General features: G+C 43.1%; 1 protein-coding gene across 1 annotated transcript in view; it reads right to left on the reverse strand.

Moving 5' to 3' along the window:
* The window catches only part of NELL2 (neural EGFL like 2), a 467,229-nt gene that overhangs the window by 372,143 nt on the left and 76,445 nt on the right, over nt 1-18,641 (reverse strand). The window lies entirely within an intron of this gene.

The raw sequence follows: 18,641 nt of genomic DNA on the forward strand, positions 1-18,641 counted from the left end.
CTGCATTTAGCTGTCGTTCATTTGTAAATGGGAAATAATTAAATGCAATGTACTTTATGCAAATATTAATGAAACTATTTCTATTCTCGCCTACAAAGGTCAACACAGGAATGTTGTTAAGGGTTATATATGTTAGATAAGCTATAGAAGCAGAAATAAAAAGGAAGGGAGATAAAAGAGTGTTCTGGGTCAAGAGCCACTAAAAGCATGAAAGGAAGAATGATAAATAATGACCATGTATTCCAGGGAGCAAAACAAGCTCAAAGAACCAGTTAGAAGAATTATTTATAATGCTAGAATTTATCACCTTTTTTTGAGACTGGTATCACTTTTGGGAGACTGGTATCTCCTCCGCCAGAATCACTTTATTAGTATAAAATCTGAGTATAAAAAGGATAAAACAATCCCATAGTATCCAACAGCATCCATCAGTATTGATCATCCTAATGAGAATGCCTACTATTGATCCAAGCAATCACCATTTGATTGGAACCAAGATAAATCATATGGATTTCCTTACAAGCGTTTTCTGGGAGTTGAGGAATCCTTACCAAGCTACGAAAACCTTTGAACCAGTGAAATAAAGATAAATTACTCAAAACACATGTGTTTAACCCTTTTTGGGACCGGATCCTCCTGGTTCACAATGTTGGATTTCATGCTGAGCTTCTTATTAATGGGTGCATTAGAGCCATAACACCAACTAGATCTGAACATTGCCCTACTAGAACACTTCATAGATGCAATGTATACCTGACCAGTACACTTGATAGCTAGAACAATACCCCCTCAGTATACCTTGTAACCATGTACTGAACATGAGATTGTCACCATGTACATGACTTTGGTCACGTGGTTTGTTGACTTTAATGATGTTCCCCAAGGTGTACCATGCAGTGTTCTGCAAGAAACACAGCTTGGATCTGCTCATTTATGTGACATCAACACTATACACAAGTACATGGTTGATGAGAATAGGCAGTCCAGATCATGCATTGGAGAACTGTTTTTTTCAGGGAAGTCCACACCAGTTATAATAGCCAGCAATGCTCATCTTCTCAAAGCAAAGTCTATCTTGTTCCGTGTGAGCTTCTTAACACTGGAGTAAAATTTGTGGCGTAAGGAACACCGCCACCCGTCATGAGTTTGCCATGCCCCCATCCCGCCCCATCTTCTAACACTACGATGGAGCAGGACAAAAATTGCTGAAGAACACAATAAGTTGCAAAATTTTAGCGCATCCTTGAGTTGTGCCTACATTTTTTGACTTTTCAAAGCTTTTTATGTCAGAACTCAGAAGGTGTAAAAGCTTTGATGAATCAGGCCCTAAGTATTTTACAAGAGGTAGTGAGAATAGCTTTTCTGCTGTACAGAAAACCATTGTCATCTATGCAATATTATTTGATATGTTACTTTAATATGCGGACCTTTGGACATTATACACATAGAGGGGGAAGTTTTTGGTACATGCGGAAAAATGGTCACCATAAAATTACTTTGGGGGTAACTTATTATTATTTATGCCTGAGGGGGGAAAAAATGCCAAATTTGTAAATGTGAAGTTACACAAACATTTGATACTTTTTAACATTTTTACACCAGCCCCATCAGTTTTTTAAAAAGAAGGCAGAGCTTTGTACAAGATGCGGTGCCAATTATATCAGAAATCTACGCTCGTAGATTTCATCTTCTGGAGCACATACAGCCCAAAATATGAAATACTGAACAAATTTATCAAGAAACCTGTGTCTCTTAAAGTGTATGTTCACAACTGAAAACCACTTCTTAACAAGCTAATGTGTAACATATAATAAAACAAAAACCTATACTTACCTCGCAGCTGGGAGATATAGTGCTGACATTAAAGGGATGGCACTGTTCCAGGAGTATATATATATTTTTTCATTATATGTTGCACACTTTAGCTGTGAAAAGACCAATGTCCAGTACTGGACAACCCTTTCAATAATTTGGTACATCTTACTACATTGGGCTTTTTGTTCATTTTAAACACCAGTCTTCATAAATTCTCCATATTGGGTAATCGTGATAAATATGTTTTTAGTCTTAATTGGCACATTTTCTAATACAGCTATAACTTTGGCTTTCAATCATAGATACTATCACAAAGAACAGGTTACACCCTGCACACATGATAGCTAGATGACGTAAATTTATCATTTACAAGGGAACTAGAATTAGAGAAGAAAAATAGACTTAGTGTCCTTTCAACCAGCTAAGACGTGCATGTATTTATATAATATAATGAGAATATGGCTAGTAATAATTCTTAGGTTGGGGGGTGCTGCTTAATAACTTCATTTCCCTGCAGGAGACATTATAATGAGCTGGATACAATTTGATCATTTCGCTCCATATTCTTACGCCCTGCTGTCTGAAGAAGTTCTTCTTTCCTGAATGTTTGGGTTTTGCAGGACTGTCTTATTTGTCCTCAGCACCTATGTAAGTGTAGACATTATATCGGGGTAGTCTTATCAGTGAACCATGCACCTAGTGATGACAGCACGTGTGGTTTAATGAATGGTTTATAGAAGAATATAAGTAAAAAATCCCCTGTTCTGCATCGTTCAGACACATTTCTGATGTTTGACTGACAGAATTTTTTTCTTCATTAGCTACTTCCCCTAAGCTTTGCCGCTGCGGTCTACAGAAAGATCTTCACATTGCAATCTGTTCTCGGGGGACACATAATCCATCATTTTGCTTTAGTAATTGGTGCACCTGCCACAATTTTGTTTCAGGGATTACTGACATTTGTGAAGCGCTTTTCTGCCAAGTTTAACTGCTGGATCATAAGCAATAGTTGGAATATATGTATAAATATTGCAAGGGGTTTTAAATAGCTCCTATGGGTCAGTTGACTTTATATGACTCCTGAAAGTGCAGCCGGTTTATGACAAATTCAAGCACATCTCATATAGCTTACAATGCAGTTTATACAAACTCCCAGCATTCATTATAGTAGGCCACATGCAAGGGTATAATTATAATACAGACAGCTATTATTAGGATGGGGGACCCAGCTATGCAGGGCTACTCCTCTCCACAAGTACTGGCGTCAGTTATGCCCCCTTTGTCAAAATATATAACAGTGAGCTAATCACAATGCAACTTTCATATGTACCATCGTGTAATTAATATGAATATTGTACATTAACTAGGACGCATCAAAAGTAAATATTTAAGGAGTCATATTAAAAATAAAAAACATTCACAGTTTTTTTTTTTTTTGAACCACTGAATACAGAAAAAAAATGTATCCAGAAATGCTAGAAAAGGATTTGTATTTCCATCCACCCACCAATTAAGTCAGGTTCAGCAACGAACAATAATCAACTCATTATGCAAAAACGTAAGACTGTCTATATATATAACTAGGCACGGAACTCCTGGATGTCCCACAGGCAAAGCATTTATCCTTACAGATTGTCAAAGTAATGAATAGCAAAATGTAAAGCTCCTGGTATATTTAATAATAATAATTATAGAGGTTCTACAACATGTCTAATGCATTGTGTCACCACTCCTCCTTCCCAGCATAGAGATTTACCTTGATATTTTCACATCAGCAAAGTCTCATATTCACATGTTGCAGATAGTAAGGGTATTTAGGATTCTCTTCAGAAATCAGTGACCAGCAGACGATATTGGCTTAGTGAGTAGTGTTGAGCCACCCCCGTAGTGTTCGAGTTCGGTTCGGTTCGTCGAACACCCGTGTGTTCGCCGAACTGTTCGTCGAACTGTTCGTCGAACACCTTCGAACACCGTTAAAACCAATGGCAGGCAAACAAAAACACATAGAAACACATAGAAAACACCTTCAAAGGTGTCCAAAAGCTGACAAACTGCTCAGAAGACACAACTAACACATGGAAAAGTGACAAGTACATATAGTCATGCAAAAAGAAAAGAGGTGGAGGAGTAAAAGGAGGGGGAGACACAGATATAGGCATGTCATGCCCTTCTAAAATCCAAAAAGTGAGAAGCCGAGACGGCCAGTCCGCTCCTGCCCGTGCCACCTCCGTGTCGCCGGGTTTGTGCCAGAGCCGCGGTGAACCCTGACGGCCAGCCCCCCTCTCCCAATACTGGTGCCTGTCCGCTGGTGGGTCGAGCGAGCCCCCCTGTGGTGGAGGCAGCTCTAAGCTTTTTAATTTAAATTGTCCCTCTAATTTGAATGAATACACTTTAAATCCATTTACAAGGATCTATTGGAGGGCAAGTCTCATGCCAGCAGTCGCGTAATTCCAGCTCCAGTAGCGTCCACTAAAGCTGCTGCAGTTAAAAAGCTTTTATAAGGATCGAGCTCGGCTGTCCACCGCAAGGCATCCTAGTGCCAGTCCCAGCCCCTATGCCTTGGGGTGCCTCCTGATGCTCTTCACTAAGTATCCCGTGGTCCCGAAGCATTTCCTTTGAAAAAATTAAGTGTCCAAACTACAGGTGGTGTAGCTTGCTTAACAGCCGGGATAATCCGCTGACTAGCAGACACTGCTACTAGGCACAAAGTATTTCCTGGGCTAGATGCAGTTAAAAATTTGTAAGTAGATACTCTCGTTGGATGCTGAGAAAGCATTCCATAGAGTCTCCTGGCATGCCATATATGATTCTCTTAAAAAGCTTGGGGTAGGGGTCTAGGGGACCCTTTTATAGCCAAAATCACGGCCCTGTATCACAATACGTCACCTAGGCTGAAGATAAATGGAACTGTAGCACCGAGGGCTCGGTTGCTACAGACGTATTGCACCTCACCCAGAGGTGTGATATCTCACTCTCAGATAAGGATGGAGTGTGGATCAGGACCCGACACCTGCATGCATTACACCACATTGCGGTGGGGCAGGGCGACCAATATGCCCCTGAGATGGGCACGACAGTCCCTGTCCCTGGCTGGAGTGGGGGGAGGGAACACTGAGGAAGGGGAACCCTGCAGTGCAGGAGCAGGGAGGAAGCAGTTCCTGGGTGCATTGAGAAGGGAGTATAAAAGGTGGGCACCATCTTAGTTCAGTGCAGAGAAGTCTGAGCAGAAGTGGCAGGGAGCAGGGGCTCTGCATGAGCTCTGCTCCGGACGCGGGCCTAGTAACAGAGGCCCAGGCCTGCAAGAGGGAGAAGGAAGGAAGAGGAGCGGAGAAGGCTCCAGGAACGAGGAATGAAGGGATCCCAGGGGTGCGGACGGGCGAGTCGCCACCGCACGCCCGAATCCACCTGCGTGGAGGGGTCAGGCCAAAGGGGGAGACCGGTCCCCGAACTAGTGGAGGCAGGAAACGACCCTCAGCTAGAAACCGGAGGCTCTGACATTTTATGTGGCGCAGCCCCTTGCTCCACCCGCTAGGAAGGCACCACATAGGGTCAGGGAAACTGGCGCCAAGTTTACCAAGAGGAGGCCCGAGGCAGCCGGACAGAAGTGTTGGTAAGAAAGGCCAGACAAAGGACACACAAAGGGGGTCCTGTGAAGCGCTCCAAAGTTATCTGGGAGTTGTCTGAGCCCCTCACCTGGTGAGCACAGTACGACGTGGGCAGCCGTTACCTGCAGACGTGGTCTGGATAATAAGAACTGTGAGTAAAGGCCCTGAACTGCATCACTGACTCCGTGTCGTTACTGCTGCTGCCCTGCACCATCACCCCCATCCTCCGCATACACTGCCCTGAGGCTATACTCCTCCCGTGGGGAGTTATGCTACGCTCTGCTGCACCCACAACACCAGCCTTAGCGGTCTGCCCTGTAGCGGCGGTTCACTCTGACCGCAATCCACGGGTGGCGTAGTCGGACATTTAAACATCAAAACCACATAAATAGTTCCGCCACTGGTTTGACCGCCCTGAGCCACGGAACCGGATCGCCACCACGAAGACTACAACCACCAGCATCCACCAAAAAGGGTCCGGCTCCGGGTGTCCCAAGGCCCAGGGGGTGCGTCAGAACATTTTCATCACCTTTCACAATCACCAATGGGACAAGGCAGGGATGTCCTCTGTCCCCTCTCTTATACATCCTAGTGACGGAGCACCTGCTCTCATCAATTCGCCATAACCCCAATATTAGGTGGATTGAGGTGGGAGGCACCGAGTACAAGTGCTCTCTATTTGCTGATGATGTCCTAGTATATATCACTCAATCACATATATCCATCCCTGCTGTTATGGCTGAAATAGATCACTTTGTTACATGGTAAAATTTTAAAATCAATGCAGCGAAGTCTGAGGCCCTCGATGTCTCCCTCCCTAAATCCATATAGGATTCCATCCAGTCCAACTTTCCCTTTGCCTGGCCCTCACAGGGTATCAAATACTTAGGAATTCCTATTCATAGAGACCTCTCCCATCTATGTTATCTTAATTTTGGGCCCTTTATTGAACAATTCCATACAGACCACGGTTGGCAAGTTAGAACTGTAAGATTCACTACGTGAACCACTGGTGTTTTGTGGAAAAGCACATGTACACCGCGTTCCAAATTATTATGCAAAAAGTGTTTAGGAGTGATAAGGGAAGAATTTGTTTGTTTGTCAGTTAAACTCATTGATGGTGATGTGTGTCAGGGCTCTTTATATCACTGTAAGCAATTGCAGACACCTGTGCTAATTAGTTTGGCAGGTGTGTCCAATGAAAGGCAAGACTACTTAAGAAGGCTCTCTCACATTATTAAGCAGCCTACATTTTCTGCCAAAATGGGAAAGAAAAAGGATGTGTCGGCTGCTGAGAAGCAACAAATTGTGGAGTGTTTAGGTCAAGGCATGACTACAATCAACATTGTGCGATGATCAGGATGAAGTGTCTTGGCAATCAAGAAGTATGTAGCTGATTCACAGTACACACGTGTGCGTGCTGATAAGGGCAAATTGAGGACTCTTTCCTACAGGCAATTACGTCAGGTTGAAAGAGCAGCGGCAAAAAAGCCTTGTCATAGCAGCAGACAAGTTTTTGAAGCTGCTTGTGCCTCCAACGTCCCCCGAACAACAAGATGCAGGGTCCTTCAGAGGTTTGCAGCTGTGCATACGCCATCCTGTCGACCTCCTCTATCCACTTCACACAAGCAGAAACGGCTCCAGTGGGCCAAACATTACATGAAGACTGATTTCAAAACTGTTTTGTTCACGGATGAGTGCCGTGCAGCGCTCGATGGTCCAGATGGATGGAGTGGAGGATGGCTGGTTGATGGACACCCCACGCAAACACGGCTACAGCGCCAACAAGGAGGAGGTGGAGTAATGTTTTGGGCTGGAATCATGGGGAGAGAGATTGTCGGCCCCTTTAGGATCCCTGAAGGCGCTAAAGATGAACTCCATAATGTATGTGGATTTTCTCAAACAGCACTTCCTGCCATGGTTCAAGAAGAAGAACCGTGTATTTCACAGCAAGATCATTTTTCTGCATGATAATGCACCATCTCATGCTGCACATAAAACATCTGCATCTCTGGCTGATATGGGCATAAAAGGGGACAAACTTATGGTGTGACCCCCATGCTCCCCTGACCTCTACCCCATTCAGAACCTTTGGAGCATCATTAAAAAGAGTGTCTATGATGGCGGGAGGCAGTTCACATCTAAGCAACAGCTCTGGGAGGGTATTCTGTCCTCATGCAAAACAATTGAAGCAGAAACCATCCAAAACCTGACAAATTCAATGGACGAGAGAGTTCAGAAGCTCCTTTCGAACAAGGGGTCCTATATGAAAATGTAACATCACCTAGAATAAAGTTTTGAGTTGAAAACTGTTTGATTTCAGTTTCTAACAACCTGCTAATGCTTATAATTTCAAAAATGACCATTTTTTTGGTCTTTATTAAAATGAAAAGGTTGATCGAAAAGTTTGGGGGATCTAAGAGTGTGGCAACCCAGTAGTCATGATTACTTCGAATTCTGACAATATGAGGGTCATGCTGCAGGTAGTGCAGCAAGAAGGCACTTATGTGTCTTGCGCATCTCGGAGCCCCAAAATTATTTTCCGGGCTAGATGCAGCTAAAAATTATTTTTAATTTTAAATCTGGTGAAGCTTATTATAGATGGCCTAATAGGATCAGTGCTGCACACTGCTACAAAGCCCAAATTATTTTCCAGTCAAGATACAGATAAACATGATTAGTAATTTGAAAGCTTAAAACGGTTGGTAGGGTGATTTTAACCAATCATCAAGCTTTTACTCTCCCCAGGATGACACAGGGGTAGAAAAGTCGTTTCGGATCCATGATTTGTTCATCTTTATGAACGTGAGTCTGTCTACATTATCAGTGGAGAGCCGCGTGCGCTTATCTGTCAGCACACCACCAGCAGCGCTGAACACACGTTCAGACAGAACGCTGGCTGCGGGGCATGACAAGATCTCCAAGGCGTAAGTGGCTAGCTCCGGCCATTTATCCAGATTGGAAGCCCAAAAAGAGCAAGGGTCCAGTGACACAGTCGTGGCTTCAATGTTTACTTGGAGATACTCCTGTACCATCGTCTCTAGGCGTTGACTATGTGTCAGACTTCTTGTCTCCTGTGGCCTTGCAAAGGATGGGCTAAAAAAGTGGTGAAATGATTCCGCAAAATTGATGTTACCAGCAGATACTGTGGTTCTGTTACGGTTTGAGTGCTGAACACTTGACGGTCCCACGGTTGGCAAGTTGGAACTGTGAGATTCACTACGTGCACCACTGGTATTTTGTGGAAAAGCACATGTAAGATTCTGCAACAGTCTCTGCTGATACTCCTGCATGCGTGCATCCCTTTCTATGGCAGGAATAATTTCTGCAAATTTACTTTTGTACCGGGGATCTAACAGTGTGGCAACCCAGTAGTCAGGATTATTTCTAATTCTCACAATTCGAGGGTCATGTTGCAGGTAGTGCAGCAAGAAGGCACTCATGTGTGTTGCGCATCCAGGAGCACCAAGTCCCTGTTGTGTTGGTGGCGAGGTAACAATCATGCTTCCTTCCTCTGTCCTCTCCCCCCAACCTCGCACAACAGAAATGTGATCAAGGTCTCCCTCAGCTGATGAGTCTTCCATCAGTTCGTCCTCCACTTCTTCCTGGGCTCCTGCACCTTCCTCACTAGTTTGGCTGCAACCATGCGCCCTGGTAAAATCATCTCCCCCACCCTCACATGCCTGCCGCCCTGGTGCTGCCGACCGTCTGGACCTTGCAGATGTTAGCCCTTCCGCATACAACTCCTCCTCCTCTACTTCCTCCACCTCCTCTTGTGCCACCACCTGACTCCGAATTCTGTTTAACATGTGCTCCAGCATGTAAATCACCGGAATAGTCATGCTGATAATGGCATCGTCAGCACTAAACATCTTCGTCGCCATTTCAAAACTGTGCAGAAGGGTGCATAGGTCCCTGATCTGAGACCACTCCTCCAGCGTGATTTGCCCCACCTCTGAATCTCGTTGGCCCAGGCTATACGTCAGAACGTATTGCACCAGGGCTTGTCGGTGCTGCCACAGTCGCTGCAACATGTGCAGAGTTGAATTCCACCGGGTAGGCACATCGCATTTTAGCCGGTGAAGTGGCAGGCCCAACGACTTCTGTAGAGATGTAAGTCGCTGAGCTGCGGGATGCGAACGGCGGAAGTGAGCACACAGCGACCGTGCCCTCTGCAGAAGGCCATCTAGTCTGGGATAGTGGGCTAAAAATTGCTGGACAACCAGGTTCAACACGTGAGCCATACAAGGCACGTGTGTGACATTGCCCCGGCGAAGGGCCGCACCCAGGTTTGCAGCATTGTCGCACACGGCCTTCCCTGGTTTCAGGTCCAGTGGAGACAACCATTCATGAAATTGGTTCTCCAGAGCTGACCACAACTCCTCAGCTGTGTGACTCACATTTCCCAGACATTTCAATGTAAAAACCGCCTGATGACGTTGAGCCCTACTGCCAGCATAGTAAGGAGGTGTGCAGGATCCCTTCTGCGCAGTTAGAAAGCTTGTGGCATGACCAGACAGGCTTTGGGTGCAGGTGGAAGACCGAGAGGAGGTTGAGGAGGCAGAAGCAGTGGAGGAAAAATGACATAAAGAGGATTGACGCACAACTCGTGGGGACGGCAAGACTTGGACAGCAGCCCCTTGTCCTGCTGTCACCATAGTTACCCAGTGCCCAGTCAGCGACATGTAACGCCCCTGTCCATGCCTACTCGTCCAAGTGTCTGTGGTGAAATGCACCCTGTCACACACAGAGTTTCTCAAAGAAGCGGTGATGTTGTGTGCGACATGCTGGTGGAGCGCAGGCACACCTTTCTTTGAGAAGTAGTGCCGACTGGGCATCTGGTACTGGGGCACTGCGACGGACATAAGGTCTCGAAAATCCTCTGTGTCCACCAGGCGGAAAGGCAGCATTTCTGTAGCCAAGAGCTTGCAGATGGTGAAATTCAACCTCTTAGCTTTCTCATGGCTAGGAGGAAATGGTCTTTTACTTGTCCACATCTGAGGGACCGAGGGCTGGCTATTGTGCTTAGACGGGGTTGATAAGGGTGTCCCCGGCAAACTGCCGGTCTGTGAGGAAGATGCAGGCGGACATGTTAGGTTGCCTTGATCCAAAGGTGGTGCTATCGATGTCGGACAGCGCTCAAGACCAGCTGGTGTTACCACCTCCAAAGAAAATGATGACCTGCCAATCACGCTGGCTGTTGCGGGTAAAGAGGTGGCAGGTCTGCGCCCCAAAACAGGTGTGACTGCTGTCCCCCCAGTCACAGAGGATGAAGAGGCCGCGGATGCACAAGATATGGCAGACGGTGGTTGGCCCGGCCGGCTAGACCGCATTGTAGCACACTGAGCTTCCCACTGCAACTTATGCTTCATGTCCATGTGCCGGTTCATGCATGAAGTACTCAAACTATGTATTTTTTGGCCTATACTTAGCTTTTGCTGACAAATGTTACAGATAACACGAGTTGGGTCATCTTTATCGATCTGAAAAAATGCCCAGGCTATGCAAGGCTTAGCACCCATGCGACCTGAAGAGCCACCACGACTTGTGGTGAGAGCCAGAGTTGTGTTTGAGGATGCAGTTGTTGACGTGCTTCCAGTACTACGTCTCTGTCCAGGAAGGCGCAACCTGACCTCGTCGTCACTAGCATCTTCCTCCACCTCCTCTGCTGACCTCATCTCTTGGCTGACTGTGGGTTGACAGTAAGTGGGATCTCCGACCTCATCATCATCACCCTGTGCGTTATCACACCCGTCGTCCTCAGAGCCAACCTGTTCCTGCCCTGACAAAAAACTAAAGTTGTCGCTCCAATCAGGTATTTGAGTCTTATCATCGTCTTCCTCATTGTCTCCACCAACAGGAGTTACAGTTTGGGAATGAGGGTCTACATTATGGTCAGAACCTTCTGCGTCTGGTCCTGGATCCGACTCATAAAGATTCTGGGCATCAGTGCAGATCATTTCCTCGTCTGGATTCACAGAAGCGCTGGAGTCGACCTCTGATTCCTAGGCTATAGTATGAGTAAACAGCTCTGCAGACTCAACCATCTGTTCTACCTCATACTCAGACGGGCAGCTGGAGATTTGGGAGCTGTGAGGAAGCAAGTGCGATTTGGGTGACACCTTTGAGGACTGGAGTATTTGTGATGTTGAAGTTGATGTGGAGGAGAGCCCACTTAAAGGAGCACTTGATATCCGTTGAAGCACCTGCTGTTTTTGTGCCTCATCTGGAATTTGTAGCGATTGGCGTGGCCGTAAGAAAGGGATCTTATCACATTGTCCGCTAAAAGAAGTAGACATTTTAGTTTGGCTGGAAGATGGTCTTTCTTCTGCACCTACCCCACGGACACAACCTTTTTTCCCCTTCCCAACACGCCTATTCCCCTTTCCACCAGCAGCAGGCCTTTTTCCACTCATTTTGGTGGTTAACTAATTCACAACTCTGGAGTTGTTTGCACAAAAAAACAATGGATGGTAACCGAGCAGAGCTGAGTGGCCAAACTGTGGTATTAGGCCAAAACTATTGGCTGGGTTAGATGCAGAAAAAAATTATTTTTAATTTGCAACCTGATGGAGGTCAGTATAGATGGACTAATAGACCAAGTCCCACACACCGCTAGAAGCCCAAATATTTTTTCAGAGCTAGATGCAGAAAAAAATTATATTCAATTTGCAACCTGCTGGACGTCAGTATAGATGGACTAATAGACCAAGTCCCACACACTGCTAGAAGCCCAAATATTTTTTCAGAGCTAGATGCAGAAAAAAATTATTTTTAATTTGCAACCTGATGGAGGTCAGTATAGATGGACTAATAGACCAAGTCCCACACACCGCTAGAAGCCCAAATATTTTTTCAGAGCTAGATGCAGAAAATTTTTTTATTCAATTTGCAACCTGATGGAGGTCAGTATAGATGGACTAATAGACCAAGTCCCACACACTGCTAGAATCCCAAATATTTTTTCAGAGCTAGATGCAGAAAAAAATTATTTTTAATTTGCAACCTGATGGAGGTCAGTATAGATGGACTAATAGAGAAAGTCCCACACACTGCTAGAAGCCCAAATATTTTTTCAGAGCTAGATGCAGAAAAAAATTATTTTTAATTTGCAACCTGATGGAGGTCAGTATAGATGGACTAATAGAACAAGTCCCACACGCTGCTAGAAGCCCAAATATTTTTTCAGAGATAAATGAAGAAAAAAATTATTTTTAATTTGCAACCTGATGGAGGTCAGTATAGATGGACTAATAGACCAAGTCCCACACACCGCTAGAAGCCCAAATATTTTTTCAGAGCTAGATGCAGAAAATTTTTTTATTCAATTTGCAACCTGATGGAGGTCAGTATAGATGGACTAATAGACCAAGTCCCACACACTGCTAGAAGCCCAAATATTTTTTCAGAGCTAGATGCAGAAAAAAATTATTTTTAATTTGCAACCTGATGGAGGTCAGTATAGATGGACTAATAGACCAAGTCCCACACACTGCTAGAAGCCCAAATATTTTTTCAGAGCTAGATGCAGAAAAAAATTATTTTTAATTTGCAACCTGATGGAGGTCAGTATAGATGGACTAATAGAACAAGTCCCACACGCTGCTAGAAGGCCAAATATTTTTTCAGAGATAAATGAAGAAAAAAATTATTTTTAATTTGCAACCTGATGGAGGTCAGTATAGATGGACTAATAGACCAAGTCCCACACACTGCTAGAAGCCCAAATATTTTTTCAGAGCTAGATGCAGAAAAAAATTATTTTTAATTTGCAACCTGATGGAGGTCAGTATAGATGGACTAATAGAACAAGTCCCACACGCTGCTAGAAGCCCAAATATTTTTTCAGAGATAAATGAAGAAAAAAATTATTTTTAATTTGCAACCTGATGGAGGTCAGTATAGATGGACTAATAGACCAAGTCCCACACACTGCTAGAAGCCCAAATATTTTTTCAGAGCTAGATGCAGAAAAAAATTATTTTTAATTTGCAACCTGATGGAGGTCAGTATAGATGGACTAATAGACCAAGTCCCACACACCGCTAGAAGCCCAAATATTTTTTCAGAGCTAGATGCAGAAAAAAATTATATTCAATTTGCAACCTGATGGAGGTCAGTATAGAAGGACTAATAGAACAAGTCCCACACACTGCTAGAAGCCCAAATATTTTTTCAGAGCTAAATGAAGAAAAAAATTATTTTTAATTTGCAACCTGATGGAGGTCAGTATAGATGGACTAATAGACCAAGTCCCACACACTACTAGAAGCCCAAATATTTTTTCAGAGCTAGATGCAGAAAAAAATTATATTCAATTTGCAACCTGATGGAGGTCAGTATAGAAGGACTAATAGAACAAGTCCCACACACTGCTAGAAGCCCAAATATTTTTTCAGAGCTAAATGAAGAAAAAAATTATATTCAGTTTGCAACCTGATGGAGGTCAGTATAGATGGACTAATAGAATGATGCTATGCCCAAAAGATTTTACTTCACTAGGTGCAGTAAAAAAATTGGTATTCTATACACAGGTGGTATATCTTGCAACACAGATAGGCTACTCCACTGACTAACACACTCTGCAATAGGCCAAAAAGGATTAGCTTTGCTAGATTCAGCCAAATGCTGTGAAAAAAACTTGCACAGCACTGGCACAGACCTGCCTGGCAAAAACTGATAGGAACTGATGTAACCTAGTCCTGAAAAGGACTCCAATTACAATTAGTCTTTACTCCCACAATCTATCTATTTAAGAGCACAGACCTGCCTGATAAAAGTCGTAGGAAATGCTGTAACCTAGTCCTTAAAAGGACTGCAATCACAACTATTCCCTACTCCCAAGCTATCTGTATATTTGTGCGAAAATTGGCTTGAAATTAACAAGGTATAGCGCACACAGCAACAGCGGTGCCGTCTAACACGCAGCTGCAGCAGTGAGAAAATGGTGGCGACGGGGAAAATGGCTTGGTCTTATAGGGCAAGGACATGTGACATACACTGCCAATGACACATGCCCTTGCTTGTGTGAAAAAAAGCACTTCGCTCCGTGTGTGCGCTGCTGATAGGCTGACAGATTGCACCTCCCCACTGCAAATGCGGGAAAGAGAAAAAAAAATGGAGATCTTCATTGTTCCTGCAGAGATCCATCCCCTGCCCCTCCCCCCGCCCCGCTGTACACTCAAACTGCGTATTAACATTAATTTTCATCATTACTGAGAAAAAATCCAGTTATGATTTTGGTGCACGAACAGTTATCGAACATAACCTCGAACAGCCGAATTTTTCTCAAATTGTTCGTGTTCGCCGAACGGCTCGAACACCGCCCAAAACAGCTCAAATTTGAGATTGGCGAACAGTTCGAGTAGAACAACGCTCATCTCTATTAGTGAGCATTTCACTCAATGGGACTTTATAGAGCCATGTTCACACAATTCAATTGCGTTTTCCAAAATCACAGTAAAATTGCTGCATTATTACCGCAATTTCAAATCATGTGAACACGGCCTATTGGTGTGTACTACACGTTTATTTTTTGTAGCGCAACTTTCTAATTGTCTATTAGAATTATTGAAACTCAGCATGAGGCTAGGGTCAAACGGCCGTAGATTCTCTTATCTGAGAGAATCAGGCTGAGTATGCAAATGACACGCTGATCAGAATCGGAGCACTCTGTAAGTGGAAGATGGAGAATAACATTTTTCCATCTTCTCCATTGTGTGAGTGCGATGAAATCGGACTGCACTCAGATGTCATTTGAGTGCAGTCCAATGATTTCCACGCACTCATTAACTTGCATTGCCAAGTGCAATCTGAATATCAAATCAAACTCAGACTTGCCGCATGGCCCCATAGATTAACATTGGTTCAAGTGCAATCCTAGGTTTTATCAGATCGCAGTTGGACTGATAATATGGTGGTGTAAGCAAGTCCTTAGGCTTCATTAAGATGTCCATTTTTCACATATGTGTCCTATCCATGGTTTTCATGCATAGAACATGTACCCATTAAAGTCTATGGGGCCACGTGTCTGCAATAAATCATTGAGATGTGTCCTTTTTTTTATTGGCGTCACAGATAAAAATCACTCATACAAGTCTATTGGACAGACGCCCTTTGAGAGGTTAAAGCTAAGTCAACGCAGAAGGATTGAAAACCTCTGTCATAAAATTAAAGCTGTGACTATCGTAAAATTTACTGTATGATATCCATCTTAAAAGTGTTCACCATCAAAGCTACATTTGTATAACATTTAGTCTGCAAATGAAAATATCACAAGGTTATCCTAAAAAATGACTTTGTTATTTAATGAAGCTATGACTTTATATACTATACAGTATATTTATATTAAACTTTTTTTTCCAATAAACTCGCTAATGCAGTATTTTAAATTCCGATAATGTGACCGGATCTCCTCTCTTACTTTGGCATATAAGATCATGTGCATCGCCATGACTTGAAGGAATGTTTATTTCCTCCCAAAATGTTTGCGTAGTCAGCACTGATATTACATATACAACCCCTGGCAAAAATTATGGAATCACCGGGCTCGGAGGATGCTCATTCAGTTGTTTAATGTTGTTAAAAAAAAGCAGATCACAGACATGGCACAAAACTAAAGTCATTTCAAATGGCAACTTTAGGGCTTTAAGAAACACTAAAAGAAATCAAGATAAAAAATGTGGTACTCAGTAAGGGTAATTTTTTTCAGACCAAGCAGAGGGAAAAAATTATGGAATCACTCAATTCTAAGGAAAAAATTATGGAATCATGAAAAACAAACACACAAAAGAACACTCCAATACATCACTAGTATTTTGTTGCACCACCTCTGGCTTTAATAACAGCTTGTAGTCTCTAAGGCATGGACTTAATGAGTGATAAACAGTACTCTTCATCAATCAGGCTCCAACTTTCTCTGATTGCTGTTGCCAGATCAGCTTTGCAGGTTAGAGCCTTGTCATGGACCATTTTCTTCAACTTCCACCAAAGATTTTCAATTGGATTGAGATCCGGACTATTTGCAGGCCATGATATTGACCTTATGTGTCTTCTTTCAAGGAATGTTTTCACAGTTTTTGCTCTATGGCAGGATGCATTATCATCTTGAAAAATGATGTCATCATCCCCAAACATTCTTTCAATTGATGGGATAAGAAAACTGTCCAAAATATCAATGTAAACTTGGGCATTTATTGAAGATGTAATGACAGCCATCTCCCCAGTGCCTTTACCTGACATGCAGCCCCATATCATCAATGACTGTGGAAATTTGCATGTTCTCTTCATGCAGTCATCTTTATAAATCTCATTGGAACGGCACCAAACAAAAGTTCCAGCATCATCGCCTTGCCCAATGCAGATTCGCGATTCATCACTGAATATGACTTTCATCCAGTCATCCACAGTCCACGATTGCCTTTTCTTAGCCCATTGTAAACTTGTTTTTTTCTGTTTAGGTGTTAATGATGGCTTATGTTTAGCTTTTCTGTATGTAAATCCCATTTCCTTTAGGCGGTTTCTTACAGTTCGTTCACAGACGTTGACTCCAGTTTCCTCCCATTCGTTCCTCATCTGTTTTGTTGTGCATTTCCTGTTTTGGAGACATATTTCTTTAAGTTTCCGGTCTTGACGCTTTGATGTCTTCCTTGGTCTACCAGTATGTTTGCCTTTAACAACCTTCCCATGTTGTTTTTATTTGGTCCAGATTTTAGACACAGCTGACTGTGAACAACCAACATCTTTTGCAACATTGCGTGATGATTTACCTTCTTTTAAGAGTTTGATAATCTTCTCCTTTGTTTCAATTGACATCTCTCGTGTTTGAGCCATGATTCATGTCAGTCCACTTGGTGCAACAGCTCTCCAAGGTGTGATCACTCCTTTTTAGATGCAGACTAACGAGCATATCTAATTTGATGCAGGAGTTAGTTTTGGAAATGAAAATTTACAGGGTGATTCCATAATTTTTACCTCAGAATTGAGTGATTCCATAATTTTTTCCCTCTGCTTGGTCTGAAAAAAATTACCCTTACAGAGTACCATATTTTTTATCTTGATTTCTTTTAGTGTTTCTTAAAGCCCTTTGAAATGACTTTACTTTTGTGCCATGTCTGTGATCTGCTTTTTTTCAACAACATTAAACAACTGAATGAACATACTCCGAGCCCGGTGATTCCATAATTTTTGCCATGGGTTGTATAAGCAGACATAAGCACGGTTTCTCATAAAGCAAAGTGTTTCTATATGATCCTTGGTGTTCATCATGTAAACAAGCAGCGTTGTGACAGCAGCATCAGTTACCAATAAAGGATCAAGACAACTAAAAAGACTAAAGTAAGTAAATAGGGTTTCACAACATTGAAAGAAATTTATCAAGTCCTGGAAAAGCCCTCCAATCAACCACATACGCAGAGAACATTCTTAATGTTTCATCGACATTGTTTAGAATGTTTTATCTCTGCTTAGAATTTGCAGTCTTGAACAGAGTTGATCGATGTCAGCTCATCAGGATGTAAACTCAGCATGCTTAGTGCTAGAGTATCAAAATGATTGAACTGCGGCACTAGCATTTACTCTAGAGTGCCATAGATTGTGGTGATGCGAGTCCATTGAGCCTCCCATAGTGAACCTATCTATAAAATGGATACTGTATTTCAAACTGCATCATGTTTCAAAATTACATCGTCTTAAGAAATTAAAAAAACAAACAAAAAACACATGTTAAAAGGAAAATGTTAGCATTTCCCCATAAAAACTAGTGGCATGGTAATGAAAAAAAGAGCACAATGATAGGACCTCTAGTGATCTGTAGGATGATTCATGAAAAATTCTTCTTTAAAGAATTAATATTTTGGTTACAAATAACTTCATTAGTCATTGCTGTTGCAGTATTATTGTAGTAGGCTCGAAAGGCTATGTGATCTGTAATGCAGCGGCTTGCGGCATTACTGTAATGGTCCAGGGTGTGTTTTGGCTGACCATGTACCTCCCCCTCAGGTGACTGGTCACATGACTGTGACATCAGCACAGGTCCTGTGTGCATTGGAAGATATATAAACCCTGGTAGTTTTGAAAACAGGTGTGTAAGGCGTGAGGCCTGTTCCCGTGTGGGACACCGCTAGAGTGTGAGGCCTAGTGAGGCCTAGTGAGACCTATTGAAGCCTGAAAGGCAGAGGCTGGATCCTTAGGTGTAAGCGATCCCAGTAGCCTTGGAGGGCC

Source organism: Phyllobates terribilis, unplaced genomic scaffold (assembly GCF_046119375.1).
Source record: "Phyllobates terribilis strain yellow unplaced genomic scaffold, ASM4611937v1 Scaffold_11__3_contigs__length_659146591, whole genome shotgun sequence".
Taxonomy (NCBI): Eukaryota; Metazoa; Chordata; class Amphibia; order Anura; family Dendrobatidae; genus Phyllobates; species Phyllobates terribilis.